Source organism: Amphiura filiformis, chromosome 16, assembly GCF_039555335.1.
Source record: "Amphiura filiformis chromosome 16, Afil_fr2py, whole genome shotgun sequence".
NCBI classification, from domain to species: domain Eukaryota; kingdom Metazoa; phylum Echinodermata; class Ophiuroidea; order Amphilepidida; family Amphiuridae; genus Amphiura; species Amphiura filiformis.
The window spans coordinates 20,000,557-20,024,761 of NC_092643.1; the positions used below are offsets into that span (position 1 = coordinate 20,000,557).

At 39.0% G+C, this 24,205-nt stretch overlaps 1 long non-coding RNA gene across 1 annotated transcript in view; it reads right to left on the reverse strand.

Moving 5' to 3' along the window:
- LOC140135700 (uncharacterized) overlaps nucleotides 1–19,947 on the reverse strand; it is a 32,261-nt gene extending 12,314 nt beyond the window's left edge. The window contains exon 1 of the long non-coding RNA XR_011856558.1: nucleotides 19,617–19,947. This is a non-coding gene — a long non-coding RNA (uncharacterized lncRNA). The remainder of the gene's footprint in view (nucleotides 1–19,616) is intronic.
- Nucleotides 19,948–24,205: the final 4,258 nt, after the last annotated feature.

A 24,205-nucleotide genomic window follows, 5' to 3' on the forward strand; every position in this document is an offset into this window, starting at 1 on the left:
ACAGCCTAAAATTTGGCACAATTTTTAGTTCAATAGACCAACAAAAGTGTTGCAAAATCCCGGGGCAAAATCATTTCAGAACCCCCCATTTTTACCCGAAAATCAGTTCTTAGTTCCCGAAGTTTGGTGTCTCTACTACAATTAAAACTGATTGCCCTGCTGGGTCATTTGAGGACAAAATGGCATTTGAAAGTGTTGGCTTATTTTACACAGTACACACTCTTTCTTGGATCTTGGGATAAAATAATTGATGACAATTTCTTTGGTTTAGGTTACCCACAAACTAAGGCATACATTTTTAGTCAGAATATCAGCCAATAAAAGATGTAATATAGGCACATAATCATCAATAGATATCTATTTTCTTATTAGAACGTCACAAAATGTTACAACAATCTCATACCAATCTCTTTAACAGGTGTTTGTCAGCTGTTTTAAATATTTGGCTCTTTAATTTTAACACTGAGCAACAGTACACTCCCATTTGAAACACAGGTCTGTGTGTTCACTCCCATATTAAGCAAGCTTGTTTGGTCTACCAGTTAATTTTGGTGCATAGTCAGAACCATATATCCTCCTTGACTGGGAGAGACCATGGAAAAAGAACTGCAAGCATTAATAACCAAGTCTAGTATTACTGCCAATTTACACAACACAAAAGAAACGTGGTACATTCCCTTCCCAGTGGTGTAAAAAACTCACTGCTGCAAAAATATACCAAGTAGCCCTGTATTATGGTTTATGACAAAAGGTTAGCCAGAGTTCAGTAATAGCTCCACCATACACAGACAGGGAACCCCGACCTTGACCATGACTTGGTAACATAAATGAGCTAAATATAGAACACATGTTTTGTTTACAAAGTTCTGCATGTAGGTCGTGAGTCATTTAAAGATTTGGGGTTTTTTTAGTAGGGGATTCCCCTTGTAAATTATTAAATTGGTTTTAGAAATAAAGTGCAAAGAAATATGCTTCTAGGAAAATTGATGCCAATGATAGGAAAGAGATTGGAAACTTTATGGTAGGCAATGCTGGAAGGGGTCAAGTAAAAAAGCATGAAGGTATTGGATTTTAAGAGGTGAACAACAATTTTGAGAAAACTTTAATTCTGGAAGTAACAAACAGAAAGTTTCACCAAAGCTGACAAATAGCAGGATTTATGATTCAAATATGAAATTTCACACACAAAAAGAGCTCTGTACGGTACTGCCAAATATTTTTCAAAATTAAAACCAGCCTACCCCCTTCTGAAGCACTTAGCACTGGGTGTTCAAACTTCAAAAACCCTTTTTAAGATAGTTTTCACTAACTTGCCTTTCTATCACAAATAGACTCGCTCATTACCCACAGCTTTTTTGTCCCCAAAGACCCTATCATATCACTTTTCCCCACTTAAAATCGTATTTGAAAGTAATGCACTATGCATATATCACTAGATGTCACTTCACTAATTCATTTCGAGTGAACTTCCCCCTCACTTGCATCCTACCCCCCCCACCCCTCCCCCACACACATACCTATAAAGACCTGCAACCGATGACATTATTCAACAGCTCTGGAACTATGACTTGAGGACTTTGTCTGCCCAAAGCTGAGCACCAAGCCGTGGACCAACTCCCAGGGACCCACTTGACTTTTTACAAACCAACCAAGACCCAACCCAACACTGGCAAACAAGACAGTGTCTTACATGCATGTTTACGTATTAATTATTTGCAATAGCCTGGTAAGGGAGCGGAAAGGTCCATAGACATCCAAGGTCACTGGTTGTTCACATTTTCTGGGTATTTTTGGGTGTGTGTTCCAATGTGGGCAGGTCAACCAACCAACCCCACACATCAAGCTCAAAACCAAAAACAGAGCCTAGATTTCGCCGAGAATCACAGAATCGATTCTCGTAATGATTCTTGTAAGATTCTGTTGCGAGAATCAACTTCTCTCATTGTATCATACAGTAAGTGCAGTGACAAACCAAGACAAAATCTAGACCCTGAACAAGATTTGTTTCTATCCTCATGCCTAAAATACAAGTTTCTCTTCATTTGCCACTGCTTGTGTGTAAATATCAATCACACGCAACGTAATAAGGAAATATCTTTGGACATCTATACCCACACCAATAACACTGACAGTCACACAAACACGCAAGCAAACCACATGCCTGAATGAGGACTGTATTGTACTAACACTCATCTTCACCAGTATACATATCACGCTACAAGCTGACACATGGTAAACTGCTAATGCAAATAATAAAGGGATGCAAGGATAAGTCATGGTGGTTAGGTGCGCATATAAGCTTAATTACAACACAGAGGTCTATGATTACAACAAAGATGATGTCATAGAGCTCATCATGATGTACACCATACGGTAATTTTCCAATTTGGTGCAGCAATTTTGTAGTAATATTACTAGCTACAAAGTTGTGCCTTAATAGTATCAACAAGGTTTCAGGTCTGTTTCTTGATCAAGAAATAAGATTGAACAATGAACATCCTTTAATTCAATGAACAGTTTGATGATAGAGAAAAATATATCCTAACCAGACTTCCATTTCCAATATAAACTGTGCACCAATTATCCGAACACTTAAACCAAAAACCAACATCTTAAAGACACTTAACCTAAAAGCACAAAACAAAGAAATCATTAGAAAGATAATTTTGGTGTATCCTTCGTGCAAGAGAGCACCAAACAAATCTTAACTCTAATCCTAACCCTTACCCTACCTTTTACCCTAACCCTAATTCCTAACCCTAACTCTCTCCTATTAGTATTTTGTGCTCTCTTACACTAAGGATAAACCATAATTTTGTTCACGTTTGTTCATCATTTGGGTCGATCCTTCATGCAATTATTTTGTGTAAGCTAATCCTAACTCTAACCCTAATCCTAACCCTAACCCTAAGCCTAATCCTAATCATACCCCTAATCCTAACCCTAATCCTAACCCTAACCCTAATCCTAACCCTAAACTAACCCTAACCTTAACCCTAACCCTAACTTTGTGTAAAATTCATGAAGGAATAACCATCATTTGACACAATGCGACTTAATTTCCCCATGTTTTACCAAATTGAATGGGCTATCCTCCTTGAAAGGTGATTCCTATTCAACAATTTCAAACTCAAAAGGTCATTCTATAAAATGTATTGAGGTTAAAGACTCGAGCTGTATCTTGTCAGATGAGGTGTTTGAAATGAAATCCTATAAATGCCAGCATCACTGAGATAAACCACTACTCTACAAATACACCAACTCTCAGCACTTACCCTCACCCAATCACATCATCATGCATCCCCTGAGTCAATTTGATGTTTAAAACAAGATTCATGTAGTCCCCTCAAACCCTCAACACAGACAATTTACTCAATCTTGTAAAAACAGGATATGCAAGCACAAGACATCAATTTCCAATTCACTGAGTACCGGTATCAAATCCAAGCTCCATAGTATATATCCAAGAATCACCCACCCACACCACATGATCAATAGTATCTTTATAATTTATCTATTGACTACCACTATGCATACAATTTAACAAAAAATATAATGTCAACTCTCTATGCCTTCCTTTTCTAGGTGCACTTGCGATACCTGCACACAATAACCACTCAGGAACCAGGCATCAAAATTAAATTTAAGCAGTCGCATATAATAAAGCAGTGCAGCAAGCTAGCTGCACCTTAATTACACTAGACCAGGAAGCCAGAAATAACCTGCTTCTTTTTACATCAATGCTTAATTCAAAAGATTACAAAACAAGCTATCTATTCGCATGCAGCACTTGAGCGACGTTCAGGGGCCTCATATTGTCATACATGTATGACTACTAGCTAAAACACAAAGTCTGTGAAGCCAAGCCTGGGTACTATGATGCATCATCAGTTCCCAAGCGTTAGCTCTCTATCTATCTAGCTACGAGCTCACTCGCTCATTTGTTCGCTTTGATCATCTTCTCTCCGCGCAGCAGCAGCACTAACAGTATCTATTGGCCATGCATGCAGCAAAGCTAGCTAGCGAGCAAAGCCAGCCAGCCAACACCCACAGATTCAACATCAAGTGAGTCATTAGACTTATACCAAGTCCGTGTTCGTTCGCATCTTAATAGCGCTCATTGAGTCTGCCACATGGTGACAGATGAGACATAGAAAGCTGCTTTGATAGATAGCTAGACATACAATCATTATGTATGTATTATGCTAGATAGTGTACCTATATGTTGGATGCGTCATACAAGATGCTGCCTCTCAGCTCGCACTAATTCAGAATCTATCAACCCTAGCTATATGATACTGACAAAAGTTAAATCATAGATGATAATCTATGGTTAAATCAACCCTTCTCATCTGAAGTGGCACCTTTAAATTTCTATCCTCATTTATTTACAATCCATTAACTGCTGTTTCTGTAGCATATTCTTTTAATTTTTGATCGCTCTTCATTTTTAAGCCATCATAGGTGCAAGTAAAATATCTCAAAATAACTATTTCAAACCATCACATTGTGTACTTGAATGTTAATCTGTTATCGAATATAGAAGCTACATTGGGAAATTGTAAGTTAACTTCACATTTAAACACAGCAAAATGGGGGAAACTGTCTTCCACCTTAGACATTGAAAGCTTTACAGATTTGTTGTAACATTAGCACATTCAAACCGGAGAAGTGCAAACTGCACTTCCCTGTTCAAACTTTACTTAAAAGGAAACAGGCCATTACACATACATTCAAATTTATCTGAACATGTTTACTGCTTGACTTTATGCATAAAGAGGATCTAAGGTCTCTTAGAACAGCTAGTTATTTAACACATGGACATATTGACAACTGGGTCAGTTTCCTTCTTTCCCCCTTATTTATAATCTTTTCACTTCAGGAACTACAGGCTTTAACTCTTGACACAACCCAAGTTGTCCTGTATAATGACTCAACCAGAAGAGCAAGATCCAAACCAGTCACCATGATTGCATGGGAAGGAACTTCCTGACATATGGCGGCCATCTTGGCAAGGAATCCATGCATACTGTTGTATTGCACACAGACTATACAGCAATAGCTATGCAGACAGCTCCCAGGCAGGCAAGTCTGCTTGACGACAACATGGCTTGACTTGACGCAAGTCCTTGTCATGTATTCAGCATCCCTACTTGCTCAGTCGTTTTGCCTGCCTTGCTTTACATTATAGAAGCCTGATTTACATGCACTTCTACAGTGTAAAACTATCCACACCATGCACACAGTGGCGTACTGCAGCAGTGGGCTAGAAGCAAGACATCCACAGACAATCCCGCTCTGACCCCAATCACGTCAGGGATATGATAATTGAGCTGCCATGTCAGAGCTTGCTTGCTGATGCTTTGGCTTTTTCTTGCATGGTGTTCTGCGCTTTGGCTGTAATGCACATGATAGGAGTTTATGATTAGATCAAGTGGCAAGCATGCTACCATGGCAGGGCATAATGAGCTCTTTGCCACACACACACACTATTGACACATGTACAAAAATCACAAAATCTCTCGCTGTTTTTCCCTTCCAAGACTCCCACTGCATTTTGTGTCTGAATGTGCAATGGCATTTAAACCCTAAAAAGAAGGTGGCATTTTATTTAGACATCGATCTTCAACAAAACAGTCACTATATTTCTTTATATATCCTCTAGTTTGAGTTATGATTTATGATTTGAAATACTTGATTCAAGTCTTACAATTAAATTGTGTGTAAAAATGATAATTACCAATCAATTATCATGACCTGTTTGATGAGAGGCATGATTTTTACCATATTCTCAATTTCATCATACAGGACTAGGGCTTATATAGGCATACTGATAATACTGTGTACTTTGAATCATTTATTTTTCAACACACATTTGCTACCTATATAACATACACTACATTGAAAGGATTCAACAATATTGATCACAACACCAACTCATCAAGAACCATACATTTGTATAATAGGTATACATGCTTTAAACGAGACATCAGATATGCATCATGCCATATATTGGGTCACCAAGTGGTGGGCGTGGCATTTAGTTGAGAGAACAGCTGGAATATGCACTCTATTTAAACAAGTGTATCCATTTTGAATCTAGACATGGGCATGGTAATAAGGGCCCTTCCATATAACTATTTCTTAAAAGTCTATGATAAATCAGAGGTATCTGGGTCTGTCTGCTGTGGACCCCCCCACTGGGGTTTCACCTGTTGTACCCACCAGATTGATATTGGCACATTTTAGTTAGCAATAATTTGTAGCACTTTGCTTCTTATCCATCTCAAGTTGCTGAACATAATATTCCGATTGATTGGTACATTGTACACTTCCCCATAAAAAATAAGTTTTTGGTAGGCTATATCAGAGGAAATCAGTTGGCATGTACATGTATGATGTATACATAATAGTACATTGTAACCAATGGTTTTCTAGTGAATCACAGCTAGGCCCATATCGGTCAAGAGTCAAGAAACAAGGAATCGACTGTCATTTCTAATGCTTTTCATACAGCAGATAATATTGATTTATATTGGTGCACCTATTTAAAATGATGAGCAAAGCACTCCTGAATCAGCAATAACAGATTAGGGAGAGGTTTTCTCACTCCTGACACCCCGACAGTTGTAAAATAGCAGACTGATGGAATGTTTTCCTGACCCGGTGCCACACCTGACAAGTTGTGATTGCACCTGTTGGGGGTGTGGGGGCACTACCACTTTGGAGGTGACATGTATATGTAGGGCTGTTAAGGTGGCTGTGTACTCTCAGACATGCATGTAGTAAAAGTGCAATAACTTTGTAATTATTCGCACAAGACATATAAAAGTATACATTTTTATAAAGGCAAGACATCAATAAATCTTAATATAAATACAGATTTGGGGTAAAAACAACAATTATGAAGAAAATCACAAAAAGTGAGTTTTTGGCAATATTTGTTAGGTACATCATAACAAAAAACACTCTTTCCAAAATATTTTATTTTGTTTTTAGCTCAATCTTGAGGCTCCATTCCAAAAACGTTTTATTTTTATTTTTTTGTTTTTTGGCCTTATTTTTTGAGATATTGACCATATAAAGAATCAAATTGAACTATTTTATATTCACAAACGCCTATTTGCACAAAATGATGTCTAAAATCGGAAATAGACCAAAATATAAAAAAATGAGAAAACCGCTTTTGAGTCGATCATGCTTTTTACGATGATCATATTTGCTTACCTATAGATGCTGTATTTATTGAGTTATCGTGTACCTAAATCGTCATTTTACCGAGAAAATGAACATTGAAATAATGGCCGTTAAAGTTTAAAGTGGTCACATTTTGCCCTTTCATTGAATCTCACAGGAGAATGCGGCAGTTTTCGTTTTTCTACCTTATATTATGTGAACATCGGGTAAATCCACAGCCCGTTGAGAAGTTTGAGCGAAATCCATTCAAAACTTGATATTCAAATCGAGGAAAAGAACTTGAAAAAACCCACATTTTATCAGCTAAAACGGAGCCATTTGACCACTTGAAATTAGTGTTTCCAAAGGATGCGCCACGTATGCATATAAGCGTCGCGTATGCGTAGCGTATCTGTGCGTTAACAAATTGCGAGATACGCATCTCGATGCGTTATTGCGCGCGTGTCACCCCGCTGATACAACAAAGATTTTCTCTATTTTAAAATTGCAAACACGAATGAAATAGTGAAATAAAATCCATAAAATAGCGCAGTTGGAGTTTATAAATCTGGATTTTCTTTCCTTGTATTTATAAAAAACATAACAAAGTAACAAATATCAAAAAAGCTCAATTTTGCGAAAGAAACAACGTCTTGAGTACACAGCCGCGTTAAGGCCCCCTTTTTCATCACTGGCACTCAAAGATCCTTATTTTTCAATTTGAACAGCAACTTTCATTATTTTTATGACTGATTATGTTGTGACGTATTTTGAAAAACAAAGCCATTTGAAACCATTTACAACTAGAAATTCAATATTCGAGTCTTCCGCCTATCATCCAAAGATCCCATTTGTTTAAAACAAAAAACAATAAATCTCATCCAATGCCCCAGGTCCAAACGGTCCAACTCTCACTCAATGACCCCATATTTTGTACATTTTGTCCTCACCCAATGCCAAAAATCGTGATCTCACCCAATGACCCCATTTTTTTTTCATATTTTGCTCTCACCGAATGCCCCTCACTGTCAAACGGTCAGCCTTACACCTATATGCATCTTAAAATATTGAAATGAGTCTCCCCGGTGATTACACTTTAGCAATTTTATGACACCGAACAATCCAAGCATGAAAACAACTGGTTGATGCAAGGTTATAAACATTTATGTACCTCTGCTGTTATGAAATAAAATAGATTATAACACATTGGAATGTTAGAAAAAGGTCAAAGGGCATTGGACCACGACTATTGTCCGAAATAGGTAACAGAATTTAAGTATTATTGATCTCCTCCTAGTGTGGAGTCAGTCAATTGACAATTATAACCTGTACAAAAATCAAGGTTACTCCAAACAGTTGTGGAAACCAAGATGGATACAAGATATTTTGAACAATGAAACAGAAAAAGTGGTCATTTTGTTTTAAATTTGCCTTCTTGGACATTTTAACCATGAAAAGCAGTCTTTTTTTCAGGGGGCCTTTTTTTTGGGGGGGGGCAGCCCCCCCCCCCCCCCCTCATACAGGCTAAGAGACCTGGTCCAGTTTTAATTTCTGCTAGATCTCTGTCTGTCTGATGCCAAATACACATTTTGAATGGAAAATCTGCAATTAGTGATACTGATAAATCAGGAAACCTATTTTGAATTTTGGTTAACAAATGGGCCTATTCGCCGATCGCAAGGACATCTGAAAACGAGGTTCTACCCACAAAGTGTGTGCTGTGTGTGCATACGCCCGTCAAACGCATGCTTTAATTAGCGTGTACACTTTGCAATAAGCCAAGCTTCTGGCATGTTACTAGAAAATCATGTGAAACAGAAAAACACAGTTTGCGCATTCGTTTGCAGGGAGAACCTTGTTTAGGTAGCAAGATAGCGATCTGTGCAAAGGGCAACCTTTAGAGAAACGTTGCCTTTCTCCAAATGAGTTGACAATTGGAAGACATATATTTTGACCCTCATTGTCCCCACCATGCCCACCCCACCTGTGGAAGATTTTCTCCAAGCTGCACCCTCAATTGGGAAAGTCTAGTTATACAAACAAGTACAATGTACTAAGCTTTTGTCATCATCGTGCATCAAGATCATAGCAAAACTACAATAATGAAAAGCATGTGACTTCTCCCAGGTAGACATAACAATTAACATGATCATTGATCACAATTATCATCATCTGTTCATCATGAAAATTTCCATCATTTATTTTAACCTGTTGTACAATCATGATCAGGTTCCAATTAAGACCATACAGGTTTCTCTGTGACTGTGTGTGATTAATTTTTTGCGCTTTGCCAATTTTGAAATGTTTTCCTTGTTTTTAAATTTGTGATTTTAAGTTTCCTTACATTGACCTAACCTAAACAGTAAAACACAAAAGGAATATATTTGCAGCTTGGAATGCAAAATGTGTGAAAATAAATGTAGCGCAAAAATGTCCCCTTTTATCGTATCATGTTTACTTTAATAATCGATGACACCAAACACTAAATATTGTCTCTTTCCCAGAGATGGAACAAGGGGGCCAAGCAGTGGCGGTGCCATGAATTTTTTTGGGGGGATTGAGCAGGCAAAGTGAATTTCAGAGGAGCAAAATCAACAAGTTTGCGCAAAATTACAGCGTAAAGTGGACATTTTCGTAATTTTTACTGGGGATTTGCCCCCCGTGGTACCGCTACTGGGGTCAATGTGCCCTTAATAAGTTCCTGCAAAAATATGTCACCAAAAGTGGACCTCTCTTGCACTATATAATATCCTGGTGAAAAATGCTAACACAATAAGATGCTGTGCTAATTGAGTGTACTTCTTTGTTTTCCTTTATCTTGTTAGGTAGGTTTAAAAAAAATTGTTTTAGAGGAAACTTTTTTTAACAAACACAGACAAATGAAGACACACATATGAGATATCTCTGTAAATGTGGACAGTGGATAGTGACGGTTGGATAGTCCCAGGTGGATGGCTACACACCACACACAGATGTCCCCGATTCACACATTTTACAAGTAGGAGTGTGTAGAGCAGTGGCATGCACAAAGGGGGAATGGGGCACATACCCCCACCAACTTTTGTCAGTCAGTCGGGGGAAATGCATCCAGTGGGGGGAAAATTGGTTAATGAGCCAAGTACGATGAGCAAAGCGAGCCAAAATTTTTTGAACAGTCAGGGGAATCGAGACCTGAACCCCACCCCACCCCACTTTTGAAAACCTGCAGATGCCACTGGTGTGGAGGTGTATGGGGAGTCACATTTGGATAGTACCAACTACTACCAATCATGTGTGTTTCGGGTTAGGTCCATGATATGTCGATTAAAAGCAGATGTGCCTGTCCTCGGTTAGATACAATGCAGGATAAAGTTACGGACTCCTTGGGGTCCTTGTTTGCCTGTTATAGGGATGGGTGTAAAATATATGTGTACGTACATAAGTAATATATCAAAATAAAAATTAGCCCCACATAGATTTCATGAAATCATTTCAGAAAATATTGTCAAATATTCCTCTGAAAAACAGTTGGATCCACATGCAAAAACCCTGTTCACCAGCTTTTATTTATATAATACTTCAGCCATGAGGGCCGACCAATTGTAACAGTCTTTGTCTACACCTTTCATGTCATTAGATGTTTGGTATTGATACCACACAAGGTCGCAAAACTCGCTATTATTCAATGACCTCCTAGCGTTTGGTGCATTCACAGCGAGCTCAACATGCACCACACACAATCTGGTGAAGGTGTGGGCATATTGCGTTGCCAGCAGCAGGGTTGTAATATTTTGCATATATTGTCAATTTCGCTCAGCTCCAAACATGTCACTTCAGACAGTCAGATAGACTTGACAATGGCTTACTCACTGTATCTGTGCATAGAGCATCCTGCCGCTAGAGATACTGTATACTATGTACATGTATGCATTTCTATAGATGCATGTAAATGTGTACAAGGTTTTCTTGGCTATTAAAGGATTCATCATTTGAGATGGGAATAATAATTTACCATAGGCTCCGGAACCAGGGGGAGCAACTCCAATAATATGGGTGCGGGGGCTCTAATACCCTTCAGCCCCAATAATTCCAGGGAAGTAACAAATAATCCATTAATCTATACCGGAATACAGATGACCATTTTTACCTATATTTTGCTCCTCTCAGGCACCTCCAGAACAGTCATCATAAACAAAATTTGGTTCATCAGCCCCAATGTTATAAAATGTCAAGTCATGTATAACATAAACAACCGTATATCAGTGGCTCCGGAACCGGTGGCTAAGGAAAAGTACCATTAGCCCCCCAATAATTTGAGCCAGATGCCATTGCCCCCCATATTTAAAATCTTCCGGAGCCTATGATTGAAACTTTTGGCTGGGAGCAATAACCACAAAAGGTTTTCACCTTTTGGAAAACTAACATTAACATTAATATCGCTTGTTCTACCCCCTTTGACGTGCTAAAAACCTTTGCCCCCCCTTTCGATGTGCCAAAAAATCTTTGCCCCCCCTTACACATGCAAGATTTTTGAGAACCTGAATTTAAAACCTTAAATTGTCTTACCATATAGGCCTACATGTATGTGCGAGTGCAGCAAGCAGGAAATTTTGCATACTTATTTGAACGTGTTTCTAACCTTTTTAGGGCGTAATATAGAAACATACCCAAAATATCTGTGCCAAAAATTGCTCCCCTCCCCCTCCTTCAACCTGCCAAAAATCACATGACCCCCCCCTTTCAACCTGCCAAAAATGCTTGCCCCCTCCCTTTTGGCCTGCCAAAAAAATCTCCCCCCTATAATTCACTACCCTGGGGGTACAGTACACATAATTATTGCACCACCCCTAAATTAGAACAACAAAAAATGTAAATAACAATCAATTATAAACCTCAACAACCAGTCTACAATGCCACCATGCCAACCCATCATTACCAAAATACACATACAGATAAAATACGAGTATAGAGTACAACATGAATTCATTTGATTATCAAATTCCCCCCGCCAGAACCCTTGCCCCCCCAGTAAAAACTTCAAGATTTATGAAAATTGCCACTTTTTATGTCAATTTTGGCGTTTGCACAAATTGAGTTGATTTTTGTCCCGTGCAATTCACTTTGGCCCAGGGCCATAGCAAGGTTGAAAAATGTGGGGCGGCCATCACAAATGTGGGGCGGCCAAATTACAAATATATGCCTAAATTGAAATAATATATAAAGAACTAGAAACGTCGCGGTTTTCGACGCAAGGCGTCGAATGGGATGCCTCCACCATGGGGCGATTGAAATTTAAATGTGTACAAATCCATTTTTAGTAATTTGACTTCCAATGACCCCTGGGTGACTCCAAAATGACATGCCAAATATTTGGCTCTAAATGTTGACTGTACCCACCAAGTTTCATGCCCATATGACCAATTTTATTAATTTGACCTTATATGACCCCTGGGTGACCCCGAAATGACCTAAAAATTGGCTCTAAATGTTGACTGTACCTACCAAGTTTCAGGCCCATACGACCAATTTTATTAATTTGACCTTAGATGACCCCTGGATGACCCCAAAATGACCTTCCAAAAATTGACTCTAAATGTTGACTGTACCCACCAAGTTTCATGCCCATAAGACAATATTTAGTAATTTGACCTTAGATGACCCCGGATGACCCCGAAATGACCTTTCAAAATTTGGCTCTAAATGTTGACTGCACCCACCAAGTTTCATGCCCACACGACCAATTTTATTAATTTGACCTTAGATGACCCCTGGGTGACCCCAGATGACCTTCTAAAAAATTGACTCTAAATGTTGACTGTATCCACCAAGTTTCATGCCCATAAGACAATATTTAGTAATTTGACCTTAGATGACCCCTGGGTGACCCTGGATGACCCCAAAATGACCTTCTAAAAATTTGGCTCTAAATGTTGACTATACCCACCAAGTTTCATGCCCATGCAACAGTTTTTAGTAATTTGACCTTAAATGACCTTTGACCTCAGCATATGACCTTGAACCCCACCCAAAAAAAGTAGCCAGAGTTTTTGACCATGACCTATCTATCCTGAAAATGTGAAGTCAATCCGCCCATTCATGCCCGAGATACAGCCTCCGGACGGACGGACGTAGTAATTTGACCTTAAATGACCTTTGACCTCAGTATATGACCCTGAACCCCACCCAAAAAAAAAGTAGCCAGAGTTTTTGACCATGACCCACCTATCCTGAAAATTTGAAGTCAATCCGCCCATCCATGCCCGAGATACAGCCTCCGGACGGACGGAAGCTCGGAATCTCGGAAGCTCGGACATTGCAAAAACAGTATGCCTCGCGGTGGAGGCATAAAAACATAACAAATTGCTCAAAAAGTGGGGCGGCCATGGCATCCCCGGCCGCCCCGCTTGCTACGGCCCTGCTTTGGCCCCATGCCCCAACGGAAAAATACCTGGTGGCACTGGTGCCGCCACTGCACATATCCCCACCCAAACAAAGACCCCCAACACGCATGGCAGAAATATTTCCTTTTTCAACTCAAGTGGCTTGTTGATCATGAAAATACAAAATTGTGCAATGGTGACAAACAACAATTCGGAAGCCAAAACAGAGCTTCAGAAGTCACACACTGACCCCAGTAATGCTGGAAAGGACATTTTGATGCAGCTGAGGATTCAATAGCAATCCATGGACATATTTTCCTGTCAAAAGGTTAGCCATTCCTATGGTAGGTAGAAGCTGGAATGTACAATGTCAGCCTTCAACCATTTCTGATAAGTTTGAAGCTAGCAAGTTGAGAGCTGGCTCTGGGCACAATCTTTTAGCGAACATATTGAGGGATCGGGGAATGGCTAGGGGATATACCCGAAAATGTTTTTTGTTTTTTTACTCTTTTTATGATGAATAAATCATTTGTGAGTAGAAAAAATTAAAACAACACATAGTATACACATTATTGATGTTTTGTTTTTTTATCGAGAACTAGCAAATATGACTAGAGAAGTCCGTGTGAGTTGGCATGGTTGGGGAGGATGACCTTTCACCAAAAGACCCCTATGTATTCAAACTCAAATTCAGTGCATGCACCCTTGGACCAAGATTTACTTTCTACAGAAAACTGAAGTAGTAATACTACATCAAAGCATGTTCTAAGTTGTTTTAATTATGTGATTGGGTAAAAATAGTTGGCATGCTCCAAATAGCCTGCTGGGTTACAATAATACAGGCTACACAAGTTTTAAAACTTTAAAACCAGACCCATACCCCCCCCCCCAAAAAATTGGCAAAAGTATTTTTTTTAAAGTCCTAAAATATCACAATTTGCGAGGGTAGCGAGCAAAAAAATCATGTTTTTGGTATGAAAGTGCACTTTTCTCAAAATCGCCCCCCCCCTGGAAAAAAGGTCCAGTTTTCCAAATCAGCACCCCCAAAAAAAATCCTGCGTATGGGCCTGCTTAAAACCATATTGTAACATTTGCTGAGGGGGATGCCCTCAATGTTTTTTACATGTCTGTAACATACTTCTCTATAGGTGCGATGTATAGTTGTGACACAATCTGAGATTCCTAATAAAACGATGTGTCCCATTCTTATACGATCAAAATACTAGTCTAACATGTACTCTCTAAATGTGAAAGAGTGAAAAATCACTCAAAAAGAGTGAAATCTCACTCTTTCAAAGAGTCATCTGAGTGACAACTCTTTTAGAGTGAAGCTCACTCTCAAGAAAGAGTGAAAAAATTCACTCCGGAAAAGAGTGAATCAGAAAAGAGCATTTATTTATTTATTTATTCATTTAGGCCTATTTTATATACAAGAATATCACAGCAGTTCATAACAGCTACTATGTGCTTTAAATTGTTGTGAGGCTAGGCCCCAGGTTAGGGTACGGCCCGGTCTAGGAATATTGAACTGGTCTAAAGCTTAAGCACATACACAATGTGTCGAACTTCAGTGTGGGATGAATGATGAAAAACTATGGATTTAGTGAAGCTAATAGTCAAACTGTTCAATGGTGAGTACACTTAGGTGTAGGACATAACACTTGGCAAATACCATGTTTACGGTCACAGTCTGGAGAAGCGTGATGCGGCGTAACCTACATAAGCTTACATATGCGTACATGTTAACCGGCACTGGGCCGGTAACAAACTGATCACATATGACTTAAGCTTACTGCCGCCGTTGTCTCCAGACCAAGTGTATACTTGCTACGAGTTATGACCTACACAAATGTAATCACTATTGAGTATGCTGTCTATTTCTTCATCAAATCCGCTTTCTTTTCGCCATTCATTCACACACTGTTCGCCATTTTGTTACACAAGTTCAACAAACATCGGCCGATTTTCGGCGCTTCTGATTGGCTGACAGTTCACTCCAAGAAAGAGTGAGATTTTGCGCCACTTTTGAGCGAGTGAGGCTCACTCGAAATCGCGAGTGAAATTATTTTAGAGCTCATAGAAAATAGTGTAAACTCACTTTCTACAAGAAAAAGTAAGGTGATATTTTTAATGCCCCCCTCCTTCAGAGGGATAAAAAATTTCAGAGCCCCCTTTTTGCATCAGGCCCCTTACAAGTGTTTGTGAACGGTCAACGGTCCCTAAGCGTTGGAATTAAATCGCGATTTTCTTTGTTTTGCCTCATTTAAAGGGGGCATTTCTGAGAGTTTGAGGAAAAGAAATTACAAATCCATTTCTTATGGAAATGTTACACCATGTCTTTAAACATGATTGATCAGATGAACTAAACCCCGGAACTAACACAGATCTCTAACCCTACTGTGTAGAGTGTAAGGGCTGTGCAATAATTATGCCCCTCCCCAGATAAAATTTCCAAACAGTATGCCAAGAAATGTTTGCCCCTTTCTCGGCCTGCCAAAAATCGCTTGTCTCCCCATCTCAGCCTGCCAAAATGTCTTTGCCGCCCTCAGCCCATGTTAAATTTTAGGGATCTCAATTTCCACCTTCAATGGTTAAGACATACAGTACATTGTATACTGCGAGTGGAGAAAGCAGGAAAATGTGCATATTTTTAAGCGTTTCTTTACTGTACGTTTCCTTTTCCCCTTTTAGGCTGTTATTTAAAAGGTGCCCCATGAAGGTGTGCCAAAATTTGCTTGCCCCCCGATCAAATATGTAGTTGGGAAGAAGAAACAAACACACAACAACTTGAACAAGTGTTGGTCAACAGGTCAAGCTCATGTGACATTTGGGGCCCTAACTAAATGGCAGGCCCAAGTGACTAACTTGGGTCCAAATTGTCCCGAGGCATATGGCTCATTGTTGATAAGTAGGAAGAACTGATGCAATACAGCCCCTTAGAAATGCTGCGTAAAAGAAACATAAACCTTGTTATAGGCCCAATACAGTCAGTATTTCTTTAGTACCCCCCCCTCCCTGCTGGACAGCAACAGTAGAACATTCAATGGTTTCTTTTTCAGAGTGTTAATCCTAATTATTTGCTGTATTTTAATGTTTTCACATTTTAATCAATCTTTTGGTGTTTCCTTCTCGAAACACTTCCCCCTCGAAAACAGTTTATCTGGGTCACACAAATTGTAGCAACCAAGTACTCTAAGTCTAGGCCAGTGGCTAATAATCTATTGTTAAGACAGGAAGATAAACCTGAAGGATTTCTGGTGATATTACACCATTGTTATTATGGATTCTGCTATGCAATGTGTGAGCATCAATGCATACATAATGAATTCATGCAAGATATCAATACTGTTGTTGATCCCTGCATGCAGGCTGCCCAGGCAGGCAACCACCAACGAGGCCAGCCAGCCAGTAAAAAGAGTGCCATCACACATGACACACCTAGTGATTGGCAACCTTCACAAGGCTTTGTTCACTTTATATGATCTTTGGTTCAATGGTTCAATTAACTATACACACAATACTTCAGTACACTGTTGTGTAAACAATATGCTATTGTTTCTTCCACTGTGGCGCAGACTGCAGACAATTGGCAAAATTGATATTTCTCTTCAACAAGTACAAATCATCTGGATTTTCCCAAATCCCTCCCTCAGAGTCAGAGACCAAACTTGTTAATAAGTCACCCATTTTGTATGAGTGTGTGGTACTGTGTGAAGTCCATGAACTTCAAATACACAAATATTTTGGACATTTGCCACAGCCATTTGCAATATCAGCAACTTGACAAAAACTTTTACAACCACAAACTTTGCCAATGCAAATCAGATAAAATATTGAATTTTGAATCAATACCACTTGCCCATCATAAAATGTAATCTTTCCCCCATACAATTCAGACAAAGATGGCATTGAACCATTTGATACTACACAAGTATGATAATATGCTAAAGTTAAGATTCAACCACCATCATCTCCCACAAAGCCCGGAATACTTCCCTATTATATTTATCACTAAAACGACAACACCAGCCAAGCACAGTCAGTGTTTACCCGAGGCAAACTTTGGGTCATATTGCAATGAGAGCACTGGTATGACGTTGCCATGCATGCTGGTATAAACCATTTGACCCTTGGAACATAGCTACCAATCCCAACTGATCGCAGACCTGATCCCTGATAAAGTTTCAGTTTCTGCTTCAAGGAGAGAGGGAGGTCTGTTGAATTGGCTTCTTCTGAATAATTACTCCGGGTATCGATATTTTAATAGTTAACAAATCAAATAAGAGAGTTTTACAGGAAAGAATTGACTCATTGAAGTCATTCAATAAATGCAGAATTTAACAAAGGATGTGTTTTTCTTCCCTAGCCCAGTTTCCTGGTGTTACTAGTTTATACACACTAACATCAACCCATGTCCTTTGCATTAAACATATTACACTGTTACACTTCCTGATTTCAACTAAACTACAGATAGCAAACCACAGTAGTATGCTTTCTCATATATTCTATGGCTTCCCTGTCTTGCATTACAAGTCACAGCCAAGTTGAAACCATTAATACCCTATGACCTATCTGACCATGAATAGCTGCAGATTTATATGGTGCCATGCCTGTCTCTGCCTATCACTCTCAGCAGAACAAAAATATCGAGCATTGTCTGAGACTGAATAGGGCAGTTTGTGATAAAAATGGTTGGCAACAACAGGGTGGTTGGGCAGGGTTGCTTACACTGGCTGTGAAGCCAAGATGTAATCAATATTTTCATTGGACTTTGAACGAGTACGTCTTACTTCACTGCATGGCAGCACAAAGCCACAACACAACAGCTGCTATTTGCTTCAGCATGATAATGCACAGTGTACGCACATAGTGTGCACTGAGCATGAATATTTGATGGCCATTGGGGTTGCTGCTGATAGCTGACTATGTGACTACAATCAATGCGCTGAGCTGAGCAAGGGAAGCCATTTTGTCTTCAAGGGCACAGCTCTGTACAAACACAGTCTGAATGCCAGATCACTGTAGTGCTGCTGCACACACATAGTGTGTACAGTAGACATACTTGGTACTCAACAGATCATTTTTGGTTGAATGGGTGTGGATTGTTTAACTTCAAACCACCGCTGTTCATTTTACATTGCAGTTGAAAATAATATTCTTCAAGTTCATCCCTGACAAATAAACATCCAAGTTAAAATGAATTCTTATGAAGAAAGCACAAACATCAATTTGATCAATTGTGTATACATTGAAATATATAGTGCAACAATGAAAGATTTAAAAATGAAAGACTAAATTAATTAGTATAAACAATAACAAGAAACCTGGACAAAAAATATTTCCTGCCAGCAACTGGCAATGGACATTGAATTGGAATGACCTTTCCTAGCAATAAAACATTCAAGTAAATAACTGCTTTAAATTGATTAAACACTTTTATCTTTAAGTTCTATCAAAAATATATATTTACAAGACCTCTTCTTATTTTGCATAGAGAGACTTCAACAACACCTTTAATCTTGTAATTATTCACAGACTCAGGCACACAGCACACACACATGCATTTCAGTTCAGGGTATTCCCTGCGTGACAGATAAATCACATGCACATGTTAACAACGCCACAAAGCAGTTTTTTTCCTTTCATGAAAGAAAAAAAATGTACCTGGCACCAGCCGGCGCTGCTGAACCCGGCCACTGACTGGATGAATGAATGATGATGGACGTGGGATTACAGAAAATAGATCAGTTCATCCCAATTCTTGCAAAATAATATCTGAACATTCATGAACATCATCAAGATATAAATGTTAAAATGAAAGACAAGACTTATGTAAAAATAAATTATCTTCATAGAGAAACTCACGCACTCTCTGAATATATGACGATGGCGAACCGCAAACGCAGCTGGTTCCGCCAGGCGAAATAAAACATCACGCCATTATTCATGAAGATGAACAGCCTCACCAACATGTCGCTCACACACACAACACGGCTACACAGTACAACTACGTAATACGTTCTCTCAATACCACTCACTGCATGCACACATACCAGTTCCTCGATAGATTAGCAATCTTACCTTCAATTTTACTCAAAATATCCACATCGATCTTCCGCCACAACTTCACGAATCGCTTCCTTGCACTTTTTTAATCCTAGATCTGCGCTAAAAAGTTCCAGATCGGACGATTTCCACGTGAAAATATCGATGGAATTACGGCTATCTGCTCTCTTCTCCTGTTGTTTGTCTTCGTTGGGGATTCACCTGCGGGTTGAGTTAGCGAGAGAGCGCACCAAGGCTCTCGTTGTTTTGTGCTTGCAGCAGCTTAGCGCTTATCATCCATAATAACGCACGAGCCGTGTTCGCCTAGTAAAATATAGCGGAGTTAAATAATATATTAAAACTAATATTTTATCAGTATATAACGCAAAATAGGACATATTATCATTAAAATAATATTTAAATAGAATAATTTTGATTTATTTTACATATAATTGTAAAACTATAGATAGTAAATGTATGACGGGATCTGCTATGTTTATGATGTTTTGACATACACTGTTTTGAAGAGCGAAATAAGTGGGCATTTAAATTGCTCAGATATCAAGCAGAAGTTGTCGCATGCCGCGGTCATCGTCCACATATGGACGATTCCAAAAGTTTTGAAAGGGGCTATTTTGCCCTTTTGGACATTTCTGTATACAAAAGTAGTGTTACATGCCATTTATGTTTCTTTTTATCTTTCTTAGAATAAAATTTACCCGTAATTCGAGTGCACTGCATGGTCGTGTCGCACTAAATGGATAAACCACAGATACCGGTAGCCTATATGTCAGATGGTGTCACTTTCCTGTGTAAAAATGGCTTATTCCAACCTGATTCCAATGCGGAACTTGGACGAATAATATGGGCGGTGGCTAGAAGATTGGTATGGTATGCGGGACGATATTTGACATGATTTTCGGAAACGAGTTGCGTCTGTGATTAGAAAATACCAAATTTATTTATTAATACAATTATTTTCTCTCTCCTTCCCTTATTTTTCTCTTTTCCGGTGTTTCTTTCTTCTTCCCTCTTTTCATCAGATCCGTTCATTAATTCTTTCATTCATAGCTATTCATCCTTTATTTTCCCCCCGAATTTTTTCATTCATTCATTCAACCATTAATTCATTCATACATATTTAACAATTCATTCATAGCATATATCCATTTATTCATTCATTTTTCACTCATGCATTCGTTCTCTTTATCTTTCCCCCATTCTAACTTCTAACTTGGTTCAATTCTCTTTACTTCTATCTGTTCTATTTTCTTTATTTCTTTCTTTCTTCATTCCTTTCTTTTTCTTCCTTTGATTTTGTTCATTATGGGTTTTTTCAATATGGCCTATATTAATTGCTTCCAAAAGTTGTAGGCTATCCCTTATACACTTTGTCACCCCTTCACATGTTTCCTGCCTTTCCTTCTTTTTTTAATTCGTTTGTTCTTCATTTTTTCTTGTTTTTAAATTTAGCAAGCAGGACATTATTTTGCATGAGAACATTTACTGTTTTCCTAAGCCTTTTTAGAGTGTCTTATTGACCCCCTTCCCACCTTTTTGGCCTGCCAAACTTGATTGTCCCCTTGGCCCTGCTAAATATTCCTTAGCCCAAAATATTGCTTATACCATATACTTATTGCACAGCCCCTTAACCCTAACCATGTATACCCTCACTGTTACCAGCCTAAGCCATGTACCATAAACCTTATCTCTCAATATAAAAGAGTGAAAAACTCACTCTCTAAAAGACTGAGAACTTGAGAGAAGAGTGAAAAGCACCCCTCACAAGAGTGGAAACGACTCTTTTAAAATATAATACTGGGACATTACTCGAAAAGGAGAAATAGACTAGAAATGTTCCTTACATGCATCTTGAAAGAATGGTTTCCACTCTTTTGGAGCGACTTTCATTTTTCACTCTAGGCTTCGCACTGGTTTTGAAGAGTGAGTTTTTGTACTCTTTTACATTATGAGAGAAACCTTGTACCATTCAAGATTATGGTAAATTTGTTTTCGAGGTATTTTATGCAGAACTGAGACCCAAAATACGAATGTTGACTTATGAGGAGTCTCAAGCCCTGGTAGGGAAAATATTTTTATTACATTTGTTTCTTTTTTCTCTTTCATCAGGTTCATTTGACATGGGGGCTCATACTTTTCATGACATTTCAAGATAAGGACCCAAAATATGAATATTGACCCGGGTCTTATGGTAAGTGTCACCCCCAGGTGGGGGAAATTATTTTATTCTATTCTTTACTTTTCATTTGACACCATTCAGGGGGCATACCTTCTTGGCATTAGGGGCTGTGCAATAATTATGAGCCGGGGGAGGGAGTTTCCGAACGGCCCTCCAAAAATCGCTCCCCCCCCTTAGCCTGTCAAAAAAGTCCCCCCCCCCCTTTGCACATGCCAAATTTGCATATTAAAGCATTTCTGTACTGTTTTCCTAAGACTTTTTAGAGCATTTTATTTAAAGGGTGCCGCCCCATTAATGTGTGCCAAAATTGGTTATGCCCCCTCCTCGGCTGGCCAAAATTGCTTGCCCCCTCTTTCAGCTCACCAAATTTCTTCCCCCCCCCCAATTTTACCCTCCACCAGGGCTCATAATTATTACACAGCCCCTTATGAGTAGTCCTTCAATAAGTACCTCGGCTATTGGTGGGGGGCTCGGCAAAGCCATAGATTTTAAACCTCAGCCAATAGTCATTCTTGAAGGACTACTTATGAGATATGAAAATAACCCAAAATATGAGTAATGACCCAGGTCTTATAAGGAGTGCCACCCCCTGGTGGAAAAATATTTTTATTATATTATTCTTTCCTTTTTTCCTTTTTTGACCCCACTTGGGGGTAACACCCTCTTGGCATTTTGAGATATGAAAAGGATCCAAAATCTGAATATTGACACAGGTCTTGTGAGGAGTACCACCACCGCGGTACCGGGTGGGGAAATATTTTCATTATTTTTTATTATTTTCTTAACTTTTTTCTCTTTCATTTGACACCACTCAGGGGCATACCTTCTTGGCATTATGAGATATGAAAATAACCCAAATTATGAGTAATGACCGGGTCTTGTGAGGAGTGTCTACCCCGGATGGAAAAATATTTTCATTATATTCTTTCCCTTTTTCTCTTAAATTTGACTCTACTCTGGGGTCATACATACCCTCTTGGCATTTCGAGATACGAAAAGGACCCAAAATATGAATATTAACCATTTATGAGCAGTGCCACCACTGGTGGGGAAATTATTTTTATTACATTTTTTACTTTTTCTCTTTCATTTGACACCATGCAGGGGTCATACCTTTTTGACATTTCGAGATACGAAAAGGACCCGTATGAATATTGACCTGGGTCTTATAATGAGTGTCATCCGGGGGGGGGGAACCTTTTATTATATTCTTTACTTTTTCTCTTTCATGTGACACCACTCGGGGGCGGGGGGGGTCATACTTTCTTGGCATTTCGAGATATGTCCATTTAAGTCTGAGTAATTAAGGAAGTAAGTTAGATTAATAAAGACTTAGAATGGTTCAGCAAAACCAAGGATAAGGTGCGTTACTGTGAGTCCAGTTGATCAGTTTTATGTTCAATTTAATAAATCTACCCCATCCTTAATAGCTAAACCAGTTTTATGAATATTAATCCTCATATTGTACCCCGAAGATATACCCGGAAGATATAGGCTACCAAAAAGCTTGAAAATACACCCCAAAGCTGCCGTGCATCCCTGCACCCTTAGTTACCACTAACTTAAGAACCCCCAACCCTAACCTCACTCCCTTAACCCTAAACCATGTACCCTGTAATCCTAACCCTGTAAGCTTTAAACCCATATGCCCTTAAAAGCCCATTCAGTGATCCCAGCAAAAATGTAAAAAAATTGGAACTTTAATAACCTCAAACCACGTCCATAACCGTAACCCTGTATTAAACCCAACCATATACACTGGCACAGCGTGAGTCATCCTATGGGGGGCACCGACTATGATTGGGGGCACCGGGTCTGATTAAGTAGAGTCACAAGCAGGGTTATAGCCACGCTGGTCGGTGCCGGTCGGGGGTAACCGGCACGAACCGGCACCCGACCGGAACTAAAAAAAAAAAAAATTTAAAATATTTTCCCACAAATGTTTTATTCATCATAAAAAGAGTACAAAACCAAAATTTTTTGGGGGGGTATACCCCTTAGCCTATTCCCAGATCCCTTGTGTTCGCTAAAAAGATTGTTCCTCGAGCCAGCCCTCTAATTGGATAGTAAAATTAGCCGGCACTCAACTTGGGCTAGCTATAACTCTGGTTACAAGCTACTTTTCGGCAATTTTCCTATGGGATTTTCTAAATTTTCCCCAATGCCACTGCCCTTAGCCATACCCCTTGGGGGAAAATTTCAAAATGGCTAACCCTTAACCATGTATCAGGACCCGTAAGCCTAAGCCATATACCATAAACGTACTCTAAAATGTAAGAATGAAAAGATTAAATGCCACTCCTATTGAGTGGGAAACCATTCTTGCAAAAGAGTAATAATGTCCCTTATCATAACTTTTCAAGGTATGATGTAAGGGACATTACTTGAAGTAATTTTAATTATTCACTCTCCTCTGTTTTTTGAA